This window comes from Canis aureus, chromosome 26 (genome assembly GCF_053574225.1).
Source record: "Canis aureus isolate CA01 chromosome 26, VMU_Caureus_v.1.0, whole genome shotgun sequence".
Taxonomy (NCBI): Eukaryota; Metazoa; Chordata; class Mammalia; order Carnivora; family Canidae; genus Canis; species Canis aureus.
Window position 1 is genome coordinate 22596542 of NC_135636.1, and position 24056 is coordinate 22620597.

The 24056-nt window shown below is 46.1% G+C and overlaps 1 long non-coding RNA gene across 2 annotated transcripts; it reads right to left on the reverse strand.

Moving 5' to 3' along the window:
- Nucleotides 1-248: 248 nt before the first annotated feature.
- LOC144298015 (uncharacterized) lies at nucleotides 249-22334 on the reverse strand. 2 transcript variants are annotated; one of them, XR_013365014.1, is made up of 6 exons: nucleotides 22148-22334; nucleotides 10097-10189; nucleotides 3458-3574; nucleotides 3216-3313; nucleotides 924-1104; nucleotides 249-496 (listed from the first exon to the last, which is right to left on the reverse strand). It is a non-coding gene; the product is annotated as an uncharacterized LOC144298015 (long non-coding RNA). The 2 variants fall into 2 exon arrangements; XR_013365013.1 differs by having other exon boundaries at nucleotides 22138-22334.
- Between the last annotated feature and the right edge of the window lie 1722 nt (nucleotides 22335-24056).

A 24056-nucleotide genomic window follows, 5' to 3' on the forward strand; every position in this document is an offset into this window, starting at 1 on the left:
GGTGCCAAAACCTGAGTGGAGAAAGAAGAGCACTTTGCTAAAACAAGGACAGAGAAAGAGAGTGAGGGAGGAATGTGGGAGGGGGAGGGGGGCACAGGCAAAGAAGAGAACTTTCAAGATCAGTGAAAGATGGTTCATGACTCAAACCTTCCATAAGGGTAATAAACCTATGGATATGATGGCAGTTTGGGATAAACCTGAGAAAGGTCTTAATGTACCCAGGTTGTAACATGGGAACAGAGTAGATATTTGATTTTTGGATGCAGAAACTAGAACCAAAAGGACCATGAAGAAGATGGCCCTCGAAGGACCACAGAAATCACAAAAAAACATGCTTTGGGCCATCAGAGGCCATGACACCAGGGGGTTGAGTCCCTTTTATTTTGACCTATAAGAACAGGAAGGCCTTAGCTGAGGAATGGATTCCAATGTCTTGCTTCCCCTCAGATCGCTGGAGACAGGAAAGGTCCCCCTACAGACAGAAGCGGCCTGGAAACTGTTTTGGAAAAGCAAGCAATTCCTGGTTTCCCCCCTGAAGCTCCTATCCAGAATGATATTTCCAACCACATTTCTACTTCTGAGGTCCCTGAGGACAGCAACAGTTTTCCCCATCAGACCCCAGGATTCCTAAAAGTAGGTGCCATGTTTGCTCTTAAAGCCTCGTCTAAGAGGGGCCAGGGCTTCCAGCTACAGACAGGATGCTGTGCTAGGGAGGACTGCATCCCTTCCTCCAACTGGGAGGACCTGAGACTGTTTCCTCTCACCAGGAGAAAGTTGGACCATCCCTGCAACATTGTACCCCCTCCAGTCTTTCTCTGTCAACCAAACTGATCATTCCCTTGCTTCAGGATTTGTAGGAAGCAAGAAAGTTTTTCCCCTCCTCCCCTACTCAGTGGGACTCAGGACAAGCCTGGCCTTCATACCCAGAATGCTTCTCTTTAGACTGGTCATGTACTGGCCAAAACACGTCAGCAGCAAGCACACCATCCTGGTGCCAAGGGGGTGTTTATAAAAATTGTCCAGATGCTTATTTCTCTCTTCCAGAAATTGCCTTCTGTCTGATCCAGTTTACGGATTTGTGCCAGCACACTGGGTCTTGAAAAACTGTAAAGAATATTTATCAACGTCACCCAGAAATTCTCCCCTTCAACCACCTACTCTTCAAACCCCCAACAAGTACATTATTCTAAATTGTTAGGGGTGGGGATTTCAGTAAATGGGTATTTCCTTTCTTTTCTTTATTTTTCTTTTCCTTTTTTGCATCTCTTAATTGTGGTAAAAATATACCTAGCATAAAATGTACCATTTTTAAGTGTACAATTTAGTAGCATTAATAGTTCATCTCGATGTGGAGTCACATAGGGATTATTGGTCGTCTTTCAAAAATTGCCTACTTTGTGGCATCCCTCTAATTTCCAGCTTCATTTTTGCTTATAGGACAATGACCAGAATGGTGCTCTCTAATGAAAAGTTTGTTTTCTAATCTGGCTGAGGCTCTCTGCTATCATGTTGATGTGTCCAGCCAGACAAGGCTGACCGGCAGGCCCCGGGGAAATCTATGCATCTCAGTGAAGTGCTCATTTGTCTTTGATGTGTTCTCTCTCTCCCTCTCTCTCTCTCCCTCTACCTCACCTTCTCTTGGGCTCTGCCTTTACCTGTGTAAGTGAGGTAAGTGAGGACTTAGTGTGGGCTCCTGTGATTTCTGATTCCATAGGCCTCTGAAGAATGGAGTATTGTTTAGGTAGAGAAGGAAGGAAAGGTTATCTCTGGTGGGATGTGGAAAAACACAGTCAGCTAACTACAAATTTAAGGCTTAGGACACACCATTTGAAATAGGATATAAATGAGTTCTGAAAATAAATCTAAAGAGAGAAGTTAGACTTAAGATGAAAGTGCCAGGGGATCCCTGGGTGGCGCAGCGGTTTGGCGCCTGCCTTTGGCCCAGGGCGCGATCCTGGAGACCCGGGATCGAATCCCACATCGGGCTCCCGGTGCATGGAGCCTGCTTCTCCCTCTGCCTCTCTCTCTCTCTCTCTCTCTCTCTCTCTCTGTGACTATCATAAATAAATAAAAATTAAAAAAAAAAAAAGATGAAAGTGCCAGAATAAGAGAAGTAAGTTCTGTCCTGAAGAAAATAGGGAGCCATGAAAGGTGGATGAGCAGTCTAAATCAGTCTGGGTAGGAAAGAACTTGTTCATAAAGAAGATTGGCTATGGTCTGAGGCGCAGGCCTCCTGGGTCTAGGCTCTGCCATGAAAGCAGGAGAGGAGGGACCCAGGGAGTTGGTGGGGGAAAACCCAGGGAGGACCAGAGAAGGTGATTGGTGACTGGGAGTGGGGGAGGAGAAAGATCCCTAAGGGGAGTGAGGTCCAGACATAGAGGGACTGAGAGAATGGAGGAACAAGTCACAGAAAGGGATAGCATGCTGAAGGATGAGCTTGAGCAATGGAGCTATCTGTCCATCCCCGCTCATGCCTCTTTCATAGTCACTTCTCCACGTTGAAAGGTGCTCCTCAGGAACATCTGCCACTCATTGACTGTGGGCTTTTCTGACTGTGGGAACCCACTCAGCCCACACCTAGGAACAATCTGAAATGCTTGAATTATCCCAGCAGCAGCCCTCTATGCATAATGGACAAGAGTGGTAGACAAATAGCCCAGCTCCCTCCTCACTCAGGTGAGAAGGCTCCAAAGTGCACCATCTCCCAGAATTCTCCAGGGGGACTGAGCTGTGATTGCCCGATTGGGAACTGATTCAGTGGCATATTCTTCATTGGCTATCTTCCTTTTCCTATCAGAGTTTCCTTTACCTCCCAAATAAATTATTCACACCCTAATCCTTGCCTCCGGTCTCTTTCCAGGGGAGCCCAACCCAAGGGAAACTTCCTCCTGTGTGTATAGACAAAGCCCCTAGATGTCCACTCAAAGTGTATAACACTGAGCCCTGGGATCTCCTTTGCCCTCTACTGGCCTTGTACTGTGGTCTTCCTGGTCTTGTTCACCCAGCCAGGAGAGGAAATAGGCACAAGGGGCTCTATAGTGGCAGGGAACATTGACACATACCACACCTCCACAACCATGGCTGTGGAGGAATTCAAAGCTGGGAAAGAGCCCTGGGGGCCTAGAGCCCCCTTCATTTCACCATGCTCCAGGGAAGACAAGATGGATGTGGATGTCAAGGGGCTCCCACTTGGGGCAGTCGTAGAGTTCTCTTACATAATGCCGGGATGTTTTGTTCTCTTCATCAGACTCGAGTCTTGGGGACTTCGTGGGTCATCTGTCCACTACCTCAGCAGTGTTCTCCACTCCCAGGTCTAAGGCAGAGAAGAAATAAATTATTATTTTGGTCAGAGAGGAAAAGGGGAGTGATATTGGGACCTCTCATGACAGCGCTGGGGCCGCCTACTCTCCAGCTGGCCCTCCAGTGACCAATGGCCAAATGTTGCCCATTAACTTGCCTTGGTGCTGAAGAAAGAACTGAAAGGCTCTCAGGCTGCTCTCCACATCATCCAATACTGGGAACTAGTCCTGACCCCAGTGGCTTACTGGAAATTAGTGTGGTGAGGAGAGGTCATCTGGATGGAAATAAGAGAAGCCAGACCAATGAGTGAGACCTGGCTACTGAGCTCAATCTCAGCCCCTCCTGGCCTGAGCCAGGCCCTGCAACTAGGGGGTAAGGAGCCATCTGAGCAGTCAAGGGGCCACAGTCCCTTGGAACATGTTCAGTCATTCTCTCAACCTGGTCCCTTACACTGCACCCCTCCCTCCTCAGCTCCTGTCAGGGATAATGTCAGGGAGTCCCCTTGCCTACCATCACAGTGATGTCCTGATTGGCATGTTGCCTCTCAGTCCCCTCCCTGCCACTCTCTAGGGGCCACAGGCATGTTTCTGGATCTCATCCAAGCCCTACAGGGCCCATGGGAGGCTGGAACAGGGCTGGCAGGGAAATTTCAGGGCCGTTCAGCACAACTGAGCCTCCCCATTATTTCTACTTTATCATGACTCTCTCTGGTGGTAAAGGCCACTCTCCAAGGAGGGCTCTCCCTCCTCTCCCAGGGGACAGCAACGTACTCCCACCAGCTCTGGAGTTTCCAAACCTGTCCCATCAGGATTATATGGCCCCCAGTCTCAGGGTTTTGACCAAGAGAAAACCCAGGGAGCAGGTCTGAATTCTTCAGTTCCCCTTTCCCTGCCCAGAAAGGGTTCTTCCCCTGCCTTCGCTACCATATGATGTAACCTGCATGTCCCACACTATGACTTGGAGTGGGACACCACTGAGCCTTCCTAGTACTTAAAGAAAAACTTGGGGGGAATTTAGAAAACCCTTTCATGTCAAACAAAGCCCAGCCCTCACAAGCCCAAATCCTTGCTTTCTATAATTCCTGTTCCGAAGGGGCTTCAAAGCTCCTACTGAGTATCAAAAGCTAAACGCTGACTCCTTTGTCTTCCTCTGGGTTCTGCTTTCACCCATGAATCATAATAAGCAGATGCTGGGGAACAAGAAGAACTGTTAGCAACAGGGATCACATCCTTGTGTGTAAAGGGTTACCATCAGATCTGGACCTGCTTAGAAATGACCTTGGCCTCCTTCTTCTCACCCCCTTGTTTCCTGGAACAACAGAATAAATTTGAAACATCATATGTTGGCTTGCAGGCCTTGGGCCTACCTGACCCACACAGTATGAAAAGCTGGTAAGGAGCAAAAGCTGTGGTTTCTGTGTCAAGGTGACCTGCAAGCACCTCAGCTCCCACTGTGGCAGCCATACATACCCCATGTGACCAAAGAGACCCAAAGAAGCTGTGGACTTGGGGAGCTGCTGGCTCTCCTGATATGGAGATCTTGGGTATCCTGTGTCTCCATTCTTCTACCCTTCTATAAAGATAAGTGTATTGGTCAAGGTTCTCCAGAGAAACAGAACCAACAGGATGTGTGTATACATAATAGAGAGAGATTTATTTTAAGGAATTGGCTCATGTGATTGTGGAGGAATGATGAGTCCAAAATCTGATGGGGGAGGCTGACAGGCTGGAGACTCAGGGAAGAGTTACAGTTCAACTCCAAAGGCAGTCTGCTAACAGAATTCCTTCTTGCTCAGCAAAGGTCAGTCTTTGTCCTATTAAGGCCTTCAAGTGATTGGATGAGGCCCACCCACATGGAGGGCAATGTGCTTTCCTCAAATTCCACTGATTTAAATGGTAATCTCATCCAAAAAAACACCTTCACAGAAACATTCAGAATGTTTGACCAAATATCTGAGCTCCGTGGCCCAGCCAAGTCGACACAAAAATTTGACCATTATACTAAGTAACCGTAGTAAACAAAGGCAATTGATTGCATCCCATGAATTTGATTGCCAGCTTCAATTATGACCATAATCATAACCCATAACTACTGTCTAAGTGCAATCACTGCTGGTTCTCTAAGTGTCGTTCTGCTCCGAGGGTCTGTGGGAGGCACACTGGCCTAGGAGGGGACTGTTTCTTCCCCACCCGACCACTGGCATCTACAGCCCTGACTGCAACCATACAGGGAGACTTTTCCCTATTCTTTCCTTGGCTCTCATTTTCCTTGAAGACCACACAAACAGCCAAGCTTGGGAATGGGCGCCCAGCATCTTGCTGACTGTCCAAGAGTTGCCCCTGGCTGGCCTTAAAAGGCCCTAAATGAAGGTTCACCACTCTGAGTAGACCACAAATACTCAACTGTGGCCTTAAAAATGAATATCCCCTCTCATGACACACGGCACTTTACAGTGTGCGAAGCACATTTGCATCCATTATCAATTTGAACCTTCCCAAAAACGTGAGAAAAGTCTTGCTTCTGGTCTCTATTGCTGCCTAAGGCAGCCAAAGACAGAGTTTTCCAGGTCTCCCCCGCCCTAGAACACTGCACTTGCTCATGCTGGTGCGGACATGTGGGAGATCGGGGTGAGGCTCAGAGATGGTGGCCCTGGGGGTCCCCTGCATCTTCCAGCACCCAACCCCAAAGATAGCCCAAGCTTCCAGCCCACGCCTGAGGACAGAGAAACCAGCCATGCCCTGGCATTCATTCAGCTATTGTGTCCTGAAAGGCCAGGCTGTCTGGTTTGGCTTATAGCCGTGAGAAATGAACTTAGCTCATGCTGTCAAGAAAGCCAGCAAACGGCCCCCGGAAGTTACAGCAGCCCTTCAACCCCTCAGCTGGCACGACGGTGTCCAAGAGCCCTGGGTTCACCATCCATGGAGCCCCATCTGAGCCAACTAGACAAAGGGGTAGCACAGACACAGTTGCAGTTGTGTGTGTTTGTGTATGTGTACAGCTGTGCACACAAATGTGTGTATTTGTGAGTGTGAATAAGCATGACAGTTAGTATGTGTGTGGATAAGTATGTACCAGGTGTGTGTGTATGTATGTGTGTGTGCACGTACCCCACCAGGCCAACTTCAAGCATTCCTGAAACTTGAAAATCCAATTGGAATTACTGCTAAAGAAAGCAGCGGGCCAAACCCTTGGCAAGGCCCGTAGGTCCCAGGGATCCTTATGGTCTCTGCCCTCGGAGAGCATCTGCTCTGTGGAGTAAGTGGATACACACACACCCGATACTCAGATCCTAGGATGCTGTGGGGACGCTTCTAGTTCAGAACTGGAGTCAAGGCAATGAAAGAACTTCCATGCGTAAGACTGTGCATTTGGTCCCAGAGCTGGAGGGACATGGGAGAGACTGTCCTGGCCTCCAGGGGCCTCAGACTACTGGGTCAGCCCCTGAAACACCAAACAGAACAGCAACCAGGGTCCCAACCAAAGGGCCCCAGCTACATGAGAGAGGGAACAAGCTACATGAGGGTTGGAGAAGCAGAGACATGACAGGCCAGAAGGGCTGGGCTCAGTGCCACAAGGGGGAAGTGACCAGGGCACGGAGAGCTACTTCTAGTGGGCTGCAACGATTGACAGAGCCCTGGTACTCGGCACCCCCTCCACTTCCTATCACTCACAACTTGGCAGAAAACACCATCAGTCTAGAGGCGGGTCTCCCCTGACATTTGAGGGGGTGAGACAAAAGGGCAAAGGAGGCCCCCGACATACAGCCCATGTCCTTCTCGCACCAGCCCTGTATCACACAGGGCCTTGCCTGCTCGTGTGTGGACAACTGAGCCTTTAAGTCCAAGCTCTGTCCAGACGCCTGCCTCCCCAGGGAAGCTTGTCAATGGCACTGGCAAACCTTGAGAGGACAGACCCAGAGAAGATGCCCACACAGGGCACAGAAGCAGGATGAAATCATTTAAATTGGGAATTCCAAAGTCCAGCTTACCCTGGGTGTGGCCTGGAAGTAAGGGAGGTAATAGGGTGTCATGAACTCTTGGTGGACAAGTCTCCTTGGCACAGGGCAAGGGAGGAATGCCAAGGTCCTCTAAAGCCAGACTGACCAAAATGGGGACCACAGAGCAGTGCCAGCCCAGGGGCTCCTTGTTACGGGCCCATGACTAGGTGAGTGTAGCAGCTGAGCAAGCATTTTGGAGCTTCCTAGCAATCTGACCACCTAATTTTGTTTTTTGAATTTAATTAAACAAAAACTGATGCTTTGTTCTGTGCATTTTCCTTTTATATTTCATCTCCCTAATAATTCACTTTTATCGTCTTTTACAAAAGCATTGATCCACAGCAGACTGGGCAATTCAAAATCTGGTCCCTCACCACAGATAGTTTGAAAAGCTCTGCTCTGCAGCACTGAAAGGTCAGAGGCCCCAACTGCCCAGGGCTAAGGACAGCACTTTCCAAAAGCATGTCTGGGGAACATGCAACCCAGTCTCCCCACTGGATATTCAGAGGCTTGCCCGCATCAGCCAGTCAGTCCTTCAGCATGAGGGCAGCAGGGCTCTCCAGAAAAGACCACCAGGAATAAAGGGCCATCACAGTGGGGCTTGCACAAACAGGGGCAGATGGCATCTATGCTTCACACAGGAATTCAGGTACTTGAGTCTCTGCTGAGCCACTTGCCAGCTGGGCAACCCTGACCAAGGCACCTTCCCTCTCAGAGCCTGTTTCCTCATCTGCAAAATGGTATGAGTACCAAACAGGATAAAGTATATGAAGTGTTCAGCCTACCCAGCATCATGAGGTCTTAGGAATCTGTGAACTCAGAACCAGCTTCTCCTGCTGTGCTCACACCCAGGATGGCAGGATAGATGCTGGATAGGGGAACAGACCTCAATAGGCCAGATCCTGACCCATATGCCCTTTACCTAGGAACCTGATCTTCAGGAGTCCTCAGCACCACCAGCCTCCTGGATCCCTACAGTCACAGGGCCTGCTAGCCACTCTGCAAGGAACACTCCCACCCAGGGGGACCTGAGCCATTGCCCCTGAGAGCCCTCAGAGAGGCAGGAGGGTTAGCAGGAACCTAAGATCCCACTAGGAATGTAGACATTTAATGGTTCCCATATGGTGAGCTCTGGAGTAACAAATACTCAAAATATTACTCAGCCCCCACAAGGCCCTTTACCCAGAGATGGAGTGAAGGGGAGGTCAGAAGAGCTGAGGTCCAGTTCTGACCACATGGCTCACAAGCTGTGTGACTTCAAGCTAGTATTCTGCAGGATTCATCTTGGGTCAGGTTTCCCAGAAGCAGAGCCTGAGACAGGGTGTACATGGGTTATTGCATGGAGGGAGGGGCTCTCAGGTGAGAGTAAGTAAGGGATGCAGGATAGGGCAGGGGAGAGAGCTGAGCTGGGATGTGGTCTCAGTTGGAACTTAGCTTTGGCCAGACCCCACGTGGAGCTCTGGAGCATGAATGGCATCACAGAGTTATCCCTCCCAGAGGCAAGGAGGCTGAGCTATTATACTCCCAAATCAGTAAGGCATTGACCAAAGAATGCCCTCAAGTGTGCTCATACTCTCCCATGCTTCTTCCACAGAGCAGCTCCCATCAGCCAAGATTAGTCTCCTGGAGAAGATCCCGGGGGGTGAGTTCTCAGTAGCCAATGCCTGCAGCTTCTGGGGGGTGGGTCCTGTGGCCTGGGCACCTATAATATCCACTGCAGAGTTATTGTAGGAATTAGTGACACGTGGTACTCAATAAATGCCAGTCGCATTGTGTCACAAGATCAGAATCCTAATATTGGCTGTGCATTTTGCTAATGTTCAATATTGTTAATATTGGCAAATATCCTCTTCAGGTACCTTTGCCAAGTCCTTTTCCCACCTCATCCCTCTTGGCCTAAAGCACCCCATACAAGGGGCAGGGTCTCATGTTGTGCTCTGAGGTTCCTTCCAACTCTCAAGTTCAGATTTCAGGGCTCTATGCATTTCTGGATTGAGGACCCTATTCTAGGACCTCTTAATGTCCCAGATTGAGCATGCCAAGAAATATAGGGAAAGCTTTCTGATAATATGGGAGATCTCACAGAATGCCACCACCCCCACCCCCCGACCTACTTGCCCCAAATTACCTGCATCCTCCTTGGCCACCCATGTTGTCTAATTTCCCATCATTCCAAAGAGTCTCACTCTGCTTGTAAGTTCTGTCTCATCCAGGTTTATTTATATTTCAAATGCCCTTGAGAGGGGTAGTATATTTGATATGTGATGGCTCAGTGATTAAAAAAAAAAGAAGTTAAAAGGTGGGATCACCAGGTTCCTCCACAACTGGAGAGTCCTGGGAACTAGTTGAGAAGGAATCAAAGAGGGGTGGAAGTATTGTTGAAAGTGGGGCCCAGGAGGAATGTCTGGTGGAATATGAATCGTGGACCATTCTCAGCATTATCACCACCACTTACAGCCAGCCCACAGCAGTGCGCTCTGCTGGACGCCAGGCAGCACTCAGAGCTTCTTTCCTCCCCATCCTTTCCCACACACCAAAACTTCCCTCTCCTGTGTACCATCATCCAACCATGCAAGGTTCTTTGCTCTCTACCAGGGACTGAAGGTAAATGGGCAGATGGGTTAACCCAAGACGTGGCATGAAGAGCAGCACAAGGCAGTAACAGGATCCTGGGGATTGAACTGGGGGTACACTTGCACTCTATTCCCTCCCCTCGCATGGTCTGGTGGGCCACCACACTATTTGTCACCATGGTCGATTGCAAAAATGAATGGAAGTTTCTCCCTTCCCTGTACTTACTCTCTTACAAAGTGACTTTGCTGCTCCTGCCACCAAGAAGTGAGGTCTTCCTCCACCCCTGGCATCTGAGTTTGGCTACGTGCCTTGCTCTGACTAGTGAGACAAAAGTGATGTAAGCAGTGACTTGAAAAGGGCTGTGCGGTGTGATTATTCCTCTTGCTGCCCTCAGGAAAAGTATAGCCACCAACCTGTGAGCAAGCCTGGGCTAGCCTTCTAGAGGAAGAGAGACAATGGAGTTCAGTTACCCCGTCATCATGCCAGCCAACAGCCAGCCAATCACCAGTCACGTGAGCGAGGCTACCAAACCTCAGCTGACTGCAGACTCACAGGTAAGTTAAGCAAGATCAACAGAGTTGCCCAGCTAAGCCTGACCAGAATTAGCAACTCATAGAGATCATGAACTAAGTACATGGTGTTGTTTTAAACCACTCAGTTTTGGGGTGGTTTGTTATGTGCAGTAGCTAATTGACACAATAGCAAACTTGCATGGTCAGTTGGAGGCAGAGAGGTATGGGCCTGAGTCCTTGGACTGGACTTTACATTTCTCTCTTGGTTGTACCACAGTCTTGGATAAGTCATCACACACACACACACACACACACACACACACACACACACACAAAGCCTCAGTTTCCTTATCTTTAAAATGGAGACAGAGTAATGGCCCCTCTTTGAGCTGTGTTGCCTGTCCCTACATGGCCGCAGAGCATTGCCCATCTTCAACCTTCCAGGTTTCCTGTACTTGTCCCAGAAACCCCTCCTTCCCTCACCCCCACTGAATCCCAGGGGACTCCAAGAGAATGTGTGACTTCCACCACAGCCCAAGCACCCACCCTTCATGGCCAATCTAAGAAGGGTCAGAGGGGTTTGGTATCTGGTGGGTGTGAGTGTGGGAACAGTTTCTAGAAAAATTTATGAAAAGCAAAACACAAGCTTCTCCCCTGGGAAAGTAACAAGGAAACACTCAACCCTAGTTGAAAGAGAAATTTTTAAAGAAGGAAAGTTTATTTAGAGAATAACCAAGCCCCTAAATCAACAAACTGTGGCCTTATCTCTGAGTATGTGGGTCATTCTGATTCTCTCTGCTCTGCTGACCACTCTTGGCCAGACTGGACCTTGGGGCAGAGCCCTTGGGCCCAAGGTGCCTGAGGAGGCAGGGCCCTGGGGACTGAGCCTTGGGTCCTGCCATGTGCTGAGAGCCAGGGGTGGGGAGGACGAAGTGCCAGTAAGTGGGATGCTGCAGGCTGCTCTGCTGGCTTTTATTTTTAAATCTCCTTATCGTTTCTCTGGAGATTTTTTTTTTTTTACTGCCTGGGGCTGCATGCTGAAGGAGGTCCAGGCTGTGTGCCACTATCATCCTTCTGTGTCCCCTGGGGCCCCCACCCCACACATCATTGCTCTGTGAAGACAGAGAGATCATAGGCACTGTGCTTGTTTTCAGGAGGTTTTTAGGACTGTCCAAATGCAGGCAGGACTCTTTTAAACAAATCTTATGTTTGAAAAGTTGATAAACCCAAACAGTAGATTCAAGGTGATTATTCCATTTTCTGAAGAATTTGTAGTTTGACAAAAGGACCAGATATTTATTCTCTTTCATGGGATGTAAGCAAGAGCACCTTATTTGGCATTTGAGACTTTAACAAAACTAATCTGGTTTTTGGAGCCGACCTTGGGATTGAAAGCAAGGATCTCAGTTGGCAGCAGCATAAAAGGACAGCGCCTCAGATGCAAAGATCTGAGGGTATCCAAGATCCCTTAAGACAAGGATTCTGGAGCAAGTAGTTGATAGGAAAATGATTCTAGTAAGCACTGGGAAGTGGGGAAGTGACATGGGGAAAGTTAGAGAAAGCAGTCAATACTGCTTATTATTATTATTTATACTGAATATGAATAGATCTATATATTATACAAATATTAAAAGCAATGGTCCAATCCTTCTCTAGCCTACTTATTAGATGAGAACCATTTGATCTTCCAATCTTTTGCAAACCTACTGTATTAATCAGGGGGCAGGTGCAGGAAAATGAAACTCCTTGAACTGTATTAAGCAAAAATGGATTTAATGAAAGAAACTAGGTACTTAGAAAACTTGTGGGAGGACTGAAGGAAACATGACACTCAAAACAACGTTGCTAAACTAGCTCAGCAGAGGAGCTGCTTTCTATGCTACACTCATAGGAACACAAGACCTCACTGATATCAGGGGTCACAAGCCCCCTGTATATGCTTGTTCTAGAGTAAGGGCATGCTCTCTAGACCTCCACCAACAAAACATGGATGCCTTGAACTCTGCCTCTCAACACCCATGAAATTAGTGGCTAGCCACTGGAATATACTGCAGAAAACCCCAGCATCATAAACAGCCAAAGCTTTCTATCCAGAAGAACCAATGGAAGCAGCAGAAAGTTGGCCTCTGTTTTAATCTCGTTCAGAACCCTAGCTTCATGGGAGTCTGACAAATGTGGATTTTGATTTTTCAGCCCTTCTGTATAAAAAGAGCACTAGAAGGAAATTGACATGGATGGCGAGTCCAGGATACTGTATCCCTCCCAGGCGCTTTGTGCCGGATCCTGTACAACACACCTGATATTCAAAGAGGTAGGGGACACAGCCCTGCCCCCCAAATGCTTATAGTCCAATGATGTAGCCTAGAGGTGCAATACAATGGTGCTGTTACCAGTTAAAAGTCAGGACTGAATGATGTAGGGGGAAGATAGGCAGGAAAGGGCCCAAAGCAGGGGGGTGGGCAGTTGCCTCCAGGATGACAAGGAAAAGTTCAGAGAGGGAAAGCAGCTTATATCACTCTTGGAAGGTCAATTAGGGAGAGAGGCTATCTAAGGGGAGGGAGCAGTAGAAGCAAGGGCACAGATGGATAGACAGTCATTTGAGAAACAGAGCTATCTGATATCCAGAGCCAAGGCAGGAGGTGCACAGGGTTGGGGGGGATTGGCTGCAAAGGTGGAGAAAGGTAGACCAAGCAAAGTGTTGCAAGCCATGCAGAAGACCTTAAAGGGTGTGGGACGCCAGTGAATGATTTTAAGCAGAAAAGAAATATAGGCACAACAAGACTGGTATCAGGATCTCTGTAAAGATAAACCAGAATTCCAGAAATCCAAAAGGCTAGACCAGGAGATTCCAGAGAAAGACAAACTAAGAGAACAGGGACAAGACTGAGGGATGGACAGAGCCATAGGGAACCGGGGTCATGCAGGACACTTCTGGTCAAGGGGGGAGTTTTTGCAAGCACAGCTGTGCTTACTGTCTCATCTAGCTGAGTCAAGCTGAGAGGTCACAGGTCAAAGTCAGTGCCCAGTGCAGTTTCACTAAGCAAGAATACCCTCAGGGACTTGTCCCTTCATGGAACCCCTGCCACACCTAAAGTTCTAGAGGTGAGGAATGAATTGGGGAAGAGAGAGAAGGGAAGTAGGACAAAGAGAAGGCAAGAAAAATAAAACCTGTGACTGGATGTGTTTTCAAACCATGCTGACTTGTATCAGGACATAGTCCCAGTTCAGAGCTTAGCCCACATGCCTTCTTTGAGAGCTGACTTTGGCTCCTCAAATCGTGAGTCGTTTCCTGCAGTCCCCTGGGACTTGTACAGAGAACCTTTCAGGGACGTTCACTCCCCAGTCTTTGGGAAGCTTTTTTCCATCCATGAAGAAAGAGATCTGTGCCTTCCTCCTCCATCTTCCCCATCCCACTGTCCAGGAGCTTTTGTCCTTTCTTCACCAAACACCTCTTCAAGCATGCAAGCAGAATGAGCATGCTCCCTAGGAAAAGCATCTGAGATGGAGTTTGGGTGTACTAATCTAATGGAGGAGGGGCATCAGGAGAATGGGAACGAGAGAAGAAAATAGTGCAGAGCACAGAGCCAAGCAAGCATGTGATCTCAGCTGGAGTCTAGCAGAGAGCTCTGGGCATGAATGGCACCACCAAGCAGACATACCTTGAGATAAGAGGGCCAATCTTTTGTACCATGTCAGTTGTTGGTTGACTTTGAGGCAAACAAGTGAAGAGCACAACTGGTCCCATGGGCCTCTTTCACATGGCTGTGGATATGCCATGAATCCAAGGAGATCTTCTGGAACACAACTTCTCCCATCCTCCACCCTCTGACTGAACCAGGGTCTCAGGAACCTGTACTCCCCACAGCAGCTGCTCCACAGAAGAGTTTACTGAACTTGCTCTGTGGTCCCATGAGTATTCAGCTTGGCTGCCCCAAGCACTGGGAGAGATGTGCCTCCCAAGTTGAGAGAGCTCTCAGATAGCTTTACATGGACATGGCTCTTCTGGCTAAGCTGAAGGGTAACCATATGAGCTGCTTCTCCAATTCAGCATATGATATAGAGCACTGCCTTTTTTTTTAAATAAAGATTTTATTTATTTATTCATGAGAGACACACACACAGAGAGAGAGAGAGAGAGAGAGAGGCAGAGACACCGGCAGAGGGAGAAGCAGGCTCCATGCAAGGAGCCCGACGTGGGACTCAATCCTGGGTCTCCAGGATCACGCCCTGGGCTGAAGGCAGCGCTAAACCGCTGAGCCACCCGGACAGCCCAGAGCACTTTCTTTCATATTGTCTTAATCATACAGGTCCTATTAGTAGAAGCCCAACATCTCTCTGTTTCAACCAGGCTCCCCCTTGCAAATTTTCTAAGGAACCTGGAGCCTGAATCAGTTTGAAGAGGGTTCATTCTTGCCTCCAAATGATGGAGAGAACTGGAGTCCCACCAATTTCTAGGACTATAACTTCTCATTTTTTGTCAGTGTCCAAGACGGGGCCTTTGCATCTTTGTCCATGGCTGACGGACTTCCCCAGCCCAGATGCAGTGAAGGCCTCATGTTTGGGATCCAAGGCTGAGCCATCTTAGTTTCCAGTCCATGCTCACTCACCAGCTCCCAGAGTTGATCATTATAGAGGGTTCCCAGCTCCACACACACTGGGCAGAACAAGTTTTCCCTCGCCAACTCCTCAATCTTCATACTGAGTCCCATTCTCAGCTTAGTGAATTTCAATTCTGGAACCTCATTGCTCTTCCCCCCACTTGGTCCACCCCCACAGATATCCATAACTTTGAATTTCCAGGAGCAGACACTGAAATCTTTGTTCTTTTCCTCATGAAAGATCTTGAGACCCTTATGCAAATAAATTCTTCTACCAGCCTAGAGCTCTGCATACAAAGAAGCAGTTTTCCCTCAGTTTCACAAAACAAAAGACTTAGGATAGGTACTCTGTAGTCCTCTTCCATGCTGGTCATTAAATGTTCTGGCTCTTCCCTCTTTCTGGCTCAAAATAGAATGAGGGCACTTCTCTGCCCTCTTGTCCAGGTGGGACATGTGATCAGTTCTGGCCAATGAGGTATAAATATAAGTGACACATATCACTAGGGCTGGCTACATAATTTATAGGGCCCAGTGCAAAATAAACATGTGTGTCCCTGGTTTTTAAATTATTAAGAATTTCAAGATGGCAACAGTAGAGCATTAAAACAAGCATGAATGGGTACCTGGGTGGCTTAGTACATTGAGCATCTGACTCTTGATTTCAGCTCCAGTCCTGATCTGAGTGGTGAGATCAAGCCCCCCATCAGGCCCCACACTCAGTGTGGAGTCTGCTTGAGATCCTCTCCATCTCCCTCTGCCCCTCCCCACCTCTCATTCTCTCTCTTTCTCTCTCCCTCTCTCTCTCTCCCCCTCCTCTAAATAAATAAACAAACAAGAAATAAAAATAAAACAGGCATGGAGCCCTTTGACCCTAGACTCCTATACACAGCCTACATGCCCACAAAGCTGGCTCTACATACCACTGTGAGTTGAAGCTTTCAATTACCTAGGTGACACACTTTCTTTTTCTCCAAAAGACCAACAACACTTAAGACTGTGGCTGCTCCGATAACCTGGGTCCCTGACAGCTATATGGAGCAGAGATCCTCCCCCTGAACCCAAACTATGATAGACATGTAGCATAGCAATCAATAAGCCTTTATTGTTGGAGTTGTTTGTTATTGCAGCATAAGTACCCCATCCTACATGAGGCACACTCTAACCCCAACAATAGGTTTCTACTTGCCATATATTTAGCCCAGTAACACAGCCATTCATTTACCCTTCCTGAGACCACAAAGATAACAGCTTGTCCCATCCTGTCAATCTAGTGAACAGCCAGCAGCTTCACTGGATACAAATCCTTACCTGGTTGTGAACTACTTGCATAACTTTAGCAAGGTGTCTGACCCAGGGTAAGCCCTCAGTAATTGGAATTCTGGACATTCTAAATATCTTAAAGTTTTCCCATCAAAATATCCTTAGACTCTTTTTTTAAAAAGATTTTATTTATTCATTCATGAGAGACACAGGGGGGTGGGCAGAGACACAGGCAGAGGGAGAAGCAGGCTCCATGCAGGGAGCCCAACATGGGACTCGATCCCGGGACTCCAGGATCACGCCCTGGGCCAAAGGCAGATGCTCAACTGCTGAGCCACCCAGGGATCCCTCCTCGGACTCTCACACACATTATAAATGCCAACACAAAGGGTCCTAAACAAGTAGTACCACCTCACATAACTGGAAGTACAGAGCTAGGGGAAGCTCTGGCTCCTTCTCGCAGAGATTCTCTCAGCTCTGTCCTCCTCTGTGGGGCTTTGTTCTCGGGCTAGCTTCTCGAGGCGGCAAAATGGTGCCCAGCAGGAACAGGGGCAGTGCACTTCTTTGTTCAAAGTAGTGGAAAACACAAAGAACCTTTCATTTAACCTTAAAAGTCCTTCTCTTCAGCCTCATTCGATGGAGCTAGGTCATGTATCCATTCCTGGACCAATAACAATTGCTAGGGGAATGCCAAGTGCTGTTTGTTTCATTCATCAACATTTATTGAGCATCTGTTGAGTGTTGGGCATTATTCTAAATTCTGTGATTATAGGAGCTTAAAGCTGGCTTCTGGAAATATATATTAAGAGAGGTAGGACAGACTTTCCATAAGTGGCTTAGACTAGTCAGAACTACCCCCACCCCCTTTCTATTCCCAGCTGGGGCTTAGATGTGCTTTCTTTACTGACATGGACTGGGGAAGTGGGACTGGGGGGCAGGCCACCAGCACAATCTCGGGGTTCTTCCCCTGAATGGAAGAGGGAGTGGACGCTGAGTAGACAACCAACTGCGATTACTCTTTTTTCTGAAAAGATTTATTTTGTGAGGCACGTCAAGACCTAACTTTGCAGTGAAACAGCCTTTTGCATAAATGGCAAACAGGAATGTCAATAGTGTGAACTCTTGCAACATTTTCACAATTATGTAGGAAAAGCCATAAAAATTTTATATCTAAGTGATTTTATACCTAGTGATTCCAGCTCCCCAAATTTGCTAACCAGTTGCCATAGCTCTTTCTCAGATCAAAGCCAAATTCCCCCCTTAACAGGCAGTCACACTTCACTGCTGTACCACCCTCACTTCCACCAGCCAAGCCCTTAATACACCTGTACTCCTCTTCCCTTCCTTTCTGCCTTGTCCCTAAATAATCTCTTCAGGGCTCCTACTTGCTTCAAGGTTTGGCCATGACACCAACCTCAAGATCCAGGGCTCTTGGTCTCCATTTCTAAAGGGACCATTACTGATCTTAATTATTTCAGTGTGGAACTAATACCTACTCATAGAAAATATGAAAAGATAGAACAGTCGAGTGAATAAAAATCATTATCCACATCCAGCCAATATTTTAGTTTATATTCTTTCAGTCTTTCTCTGTATTTTTACACAGTTGAGATTATGGTGCATATATGCTATGTCTTGACTTTTATGTCATATTTATGCAATACAACATTCCCCATATTTTCACAAAACCTTTATAAAGATTTTATGCTTTAATGGTAATCTGTCCTCAGATAGTCTGTAGTTCATTCAGTCTTTCCCTTTCTGTTGTATTTGTTTCCAGTTTGTTGCTACTATAAAGATGATGAACATTTCATACAAGAGCCTTTTACCAAATTGCCTCCTTGAAATAGGTTCCTAGATCCAGAATGACTAAATCATTAGATATAAAATTTGTATAGTTTTTCCCATGTATTGTGAAAATGTTGCAAAAGAGGTTGCACTATTGACATTCCTGTTTACAATTTATGTAAAAAGCCGTTTTATTGCATGCATTAGCTTCCTATTGCTACTGCAACAAATTAGCACACATTTAGGGGCTTAAAGCAACACAGATGTGTTCCCTTATAGTTCTGGAGACCAGAAGTCCAAAATCAGTTTGAATGGGATAAAGTCTAGGTGACAGCCACACTGGAAGCTCTAGAGGAAAATCCATTTTCTTTGCCTTTCCCAGCTTTTGGAGGCCACTTACATTCCTTGGCATGTGACCCCTTGCCTTGAATTACTCCAGTCCCTTTCCTCCATCAGCACATCTCCTACTTCTCTTCTGCAGACAAACCTCTCTGCCTCCCTCTTATAAGGACATTTGGGATTACACTTAAGGCCAATTTGAATAATCCAGGATAATGTCAAAATCCTTACTTTAATCACATTTGCAACACCCCTTTTACCCTATTAGATAACATTTGAAGGCTCCAGGGCTTAGGACATGGATCTCTTTGGAGGTTACTACTCAGCCTACCACACTACACTCTTGCCCACATCAAGTACTCCTGTTTTTATTTTACTTTGGACTAATTTGATAGGCAGGACATTAAAATACCAATGATGAGTGAGTTTGCATTTTATTATTTTAGCCATTTATAATTTCCTCTCTTATGACTTATCTGCTCACTCATGTGCCTGTTGAGATATTAATATTATGCTTACCTAATTCAAAATTATTTTTACACATTAAGAATATCGACCCTTGGTTCGGTTTATGTGTGTTGCCAATATTTTAATGCCTGTGTGCTTTCAGCGGCTATTTTTTTTCTTTTATATCTCTTTTGCAATTTGTGTTTTCGTTTACATAGAGGAAGGTTTTCTCTGTTGGGGGTACAGTTCTGAGTTTCAACAAATGCACAGAGTTAATTGAACTGCCCTCTCTCTGGATATTGATGATGTGCACACCTTCCATTACTATCTTGATTTTTGTTTAATTATGATGGGGTGGGAACAGGAGGAACTAGAGACAGAAATTTTTAATGTTGTATAATAAAATTTGTAACTTTTATTACTTCTTCCAACTTTTTTAACCTGATTAAGTATTCCCCGTCTAGAGATTCCTTCATGCTTTTATGGTCTTTTTTGTATTATATTTGGTTCTTTAATCCATTGAAATTTATGTCAGTGTACAGTAAGATGAGACTCTAAATTGATTTTTCCCTCAAGTTATAAAACTATTGTCCCAGCACCATTTATTGAATAATCCATTTCTTCCCTACTGCTCTATGAGTCCTCCCCAAGGAGACATTTAAAGGTATAATTTCAGGAGGCTAAATAAACTCTTATAGTTTTTTTAATTGAATTTCTTGTCCTAAAATACAAAAGAAACATATGCTAAATTAAAGAATATTTATATTAATTTTTAACATATCCCGGATTTCCGTTCCCAAAATAAATTAAAAGTAGTTGGTTGTTTTAAGTCATTAGTTTTTTCTTCAGCTTTATAGTAGAGCTAAGTGAAAAAGTGACAAGTTTAGACAACAAACTAGTGGTTATCCGTGGAGTCTCAAATAACTTCTGTGTAAAATTTTGTAATTGATGATGGTTGAGGCATGTGTGTGTGTGTTGTTTGCTTAAGCTCTTGCTTCTCAAACCATGATCCCCCAACCAGCAACATCAGCCTCAACTGACAACTCTTAGGAAGTTAGGATCTCAAGCCCCACCTCAACTTAATGAATGGGGATGTGTGCATTTTAACAAGACCCCAGGTGCAAGATCTCATATGCATGCTAAAGTCTGAGAAGCACTGGCTTTGGCATGGCCTTACTGCTTAATTTGGCTAGGGCTTCCATTTTGTTATTAAATTCTGTCTGCAAAGCAAAGTCTTTTAACCATGGCAAAGAAACAGAGACCCACCCAGGTAACTACATTCAAGGGAACCAAGAAACATCAAGGCAGCTCCAGGGACTGAGTTGTATGGTGTTCCTCTCAACCTGGAGAATTCTCTGTTCATCACTTCTGTTCTCCATCATGAATGCAACTCTGCCACTGACCTATCTTCTTATTTTAAAATCACAGTCTTGTCCATGACATTCATCATTTGAGCACTAAAACCAATCAGATAGAAACATTTCATCTACTTCTTTTGCCATGGTCCTTCTCCCCTTGCCCTGTGTGTTTGATTCTTAAGCCCAGTCCCTGGGCACTCTTGTCTTCACTCCACATGTAGGTTAATGTCTCAGCTACTCTAAGCTGCTTCCATATCAAGGACATAAGAGCAAGCTTTCCAGGTGGCTGGGGAGGGCAGAAGCTGATACTTCCAACAGCTCATCTCAGACCTGGCCTCTGCTCTCTCCATGCCAGCATTCAGGAGTCATTTTGGCCAAATAGGACACAATGGCTAGTGACCATTTACTGAGCATCTGCCAAGCTGAAGGAAAGACAGGAGATCTAGTCCCCACCCTTGGAGAGTTCACCATCTGCTATGAAGATAAACCAACCTACAGTGAACAGAAATGCATTTACAGACAAATAGTTTTACTTAAAAGTAGTTAGAAAGGAAAGATCAGGAAGTCTAGCCAGAGTGTTTACCTTAACATTACAATGCTCACAAATAAACTGGTAAAGTCCCACCCTTCAGCTAGCTCATTCATTTTACATGTTAGTTCATTCATTCAGCAACACGTGCTGAGCACTCAGTGTCATTTAATCTTGATGATACTGAGAAGCAGACATGATTATTCCATTTTACAGATCAGGAAACTGAAACCTAAAGAGGCAAAATGACTTGCTCAAAGCCACACATTGTAATAAACCTCAGCCCAAGTCTCAGCAGGATAAGTGACAACAAGCACAGGGACAGAGGAGTCAGAGGGCTATAGAAATCCCAGTGATAGGACTGGGATTCAGACTTAGGGCTGCTGTCTGATTCCCAAGCTCCCACTCTCAGCTGTTGTACCCTTGGCTCCTTATCTGGGCTGGGATTCAAAATAACAGGGAAAGAGGGCACTCCTGGAAGGGAGTAGGTTAAGAAAGCTTGCTATTGGAAAAATAGGAGATACTTTCTCCAGCTAGATTAACAGCTACACTTGAGCACTTACTGACTCCTATACAAGAATCTGGGAGGTAATAGACATTGGGGCTATTTGTATGGATCTGAAGTCCAAGTTAAAATGGTGAGAACTTGCTTGTGAGTCCCGCCAGCTTAGGGTGGAGGCCCACAAACTCCTTGGGACTTCCTTGGGGGGTGAGGGATGGGAAGAGAGGAGGAGGGGGACCCAGCCTACACAGGTGAGCTTTGGCAGGGATGAGGGTCCTCCCATGCTAAGTCCAGTCTCTTAGCCAAGGACAGAGCTGGATGAAAGGCAGAGGCAAGATCAAGCTGTATTATAACAAACCTCAGCCCAAGTTTCAGCAGGGGAAGTGATAACCAACATATGGACAGAAGGCCATAGAAAGACCTCACATGGACCCAGAATCCTCATCTTCTCTGGGATTACAAAGGCTCATGAGCCCCTTGCCCATATACCCTAATACATCTAAGGAAGAAGAGGTGAGGTAGCTGAAGGTGGAAGCAATTTTATCCCAAAGATCTCAAGCATTAGTAAAAGAGACTGGCTAAAATATTGTATCATAGTAAGTTCTAAAACAGGGGTGGGGGGGGATCAGCTTCCTTCAACCATTACTGCATAGACGGGGGTTCATATACAACAACAGCAGAGTGATTACAGACAAACCACTTTTTCCCTGATAAGTGAGTTGCTGGGGAATGTTTTATAAATCTGCCACACACACACACATATTAAGGTCACATCTAATGCAGGGATTGGTCTCTAAAGAAAGGTGAAATCATATCCAGTGTTTTAAATGCTGTTTAAAGTCCCTTCAGAGGTCAATACACTGGCAACCAGCCTAGTCAAACTCTGGAATAGGAAGCTGGTTCTACAATCGAGCACTGGAAAGAAAAATGTACATCTTTAAACCTTCCACTTGCTGTTGAGTGGCTGGATCCCAGGAGAGGTCATGAGGATCTGAAGGTCACTGAAGGCCAGCAGGGCAAGTGTTCCCATTATGACAGGGAACACTGTCATGGAAGAAGGAGGAAATGACATCTCTGTTATGAGTGTGATATCCTCATAGAAGATGAGCCCAGAGGTTCCTGGCACTGACAGCATCCCACAGGCTGAGAAGAAAGTGTCCTTGCAAGGAAGTTTCTGCTCCTACAGACATTTATAAATAAGTTCAACAGCCATCTGCCTTGACTGCTTTGACCAACCTGCTGTCTGATCAAGAAGGCATGAAACAAGAGGTCCAGCCTACGCTTCTCCCAGCCCACATATCACAGTTAACTTCCATCTCTCCACTGTAGTGTCTGTGTTCCCTGCAGCACCGATCCGAGCAGCAGACATCGCCTACTCTTCTTCTCCTGGAACTAAGGTGCTGGAGCTCCACATTTAACACCGGAAAGGAAAGGAAAGCAAAACGTGACTATCATCTTCCACTGATGTAAGAGTCATGGTCTTCCCCCTTCATCCATGTTTTTCTCTAACAAACAAAGTCTTGCTGCACGAAGAGCGAATTGCTGAGGGCATCAGAAAAAAAGGATCTGCCAGAGATTAATCAGATTCTTCTATTCTATAGGGATTCTAGAAGCAGGAGGGGCTCCACTGGACTATGTAAATCTCTGGGGCTCAGGGGTAATTCAGCCCAAAGAAAGATACTGGACTGCCATTAATCTGGGTAGGTAAAGACTAAGGCTTAATTTAAATGCTAACGAGACATAGTCTCACTTGTGCTCTCAGACCAAGCAATGAGTCTTACCCATTATAATATTATTGTGTTATCTCTGTAGATCAAAGCTCAGGAGCAGCCCTAGGAGCTCCAGACTTTCTCAAGGTTGAAATTCATTCATTCATTCAACAAATATTCTGTGTTTGGCACGAAGATTATAGTATTCAACAACAACAACAAATTGCTGTATCTCAAGAAGGTTATATACTGGCAAAGAGATAAACAATAAGCCAATTATTTTACTTTTATATGCAATTAATACATCAAAGGGATGAATAAAATAGAGTAAGGCACTAGAGAGTGCCAATAGGGGGTGATATTTTATACGAATGGTCAAGACCATTCGTTCTGAGTAAGAATTCCACATGAGTGAGGATTGAATCAAGCTGACATCTAAGGAAAAACATTCCAGGCAGAGGGAACAGCACATGCAAAGGCCCTGAGGTGTGACCTTTCTTGGAAGGTTCAGAAAACAGCAAGAGGGAAGTGTGGCTGGATGAAAGTGGGCAGAGAACAGTAGATGCTCAAGTCAAAGTGGTGAAGAAAGCCAACCCCTGCTTGTGTATCATGGAAAGGCTCCATATTTAACTCAGAATGAGATGAGGAGCCTTTGATGGGTTTTGAGCAAAGAGGAGTTTATATACTGATGTGGCCTACAAGTTTAGAAAGATAAATCTGCTTCTAGTAAGGAAAACTATATTGGCAATCATGAGACCTGTGGGGAAGCTATTGCACTCATCAGGGAAAGAGAAGATAGTGGCTCAAGCTAGGGTGGTGGCAGTGGAGAGGTAAGAGGTGCTCAGATTTTGGATGTATCATGAAAGTTGAGCCAATTAGTTTTGCCACCATATTGGATTTGAAGGATGAGAGAAAGAAGGGGATCAAAGATAACTTCAAGATCAAGCTAGACTTCAGTTTTTAAGAAGGGCAAATATTGATTTATTCCAATTTCCAAAGAGCCCTGGAGAAGGTTGGCCAGCCCAGCAGGTTTTCCACCAAGAAAGAAGATTGAACCAATGGCTTAGGGGCAATCCCAATGAGAAGGGTCCTCTGGAAGGAGGTATTGCTCAAGGAGATATGGCCTCAGCAGCATGGGAAATG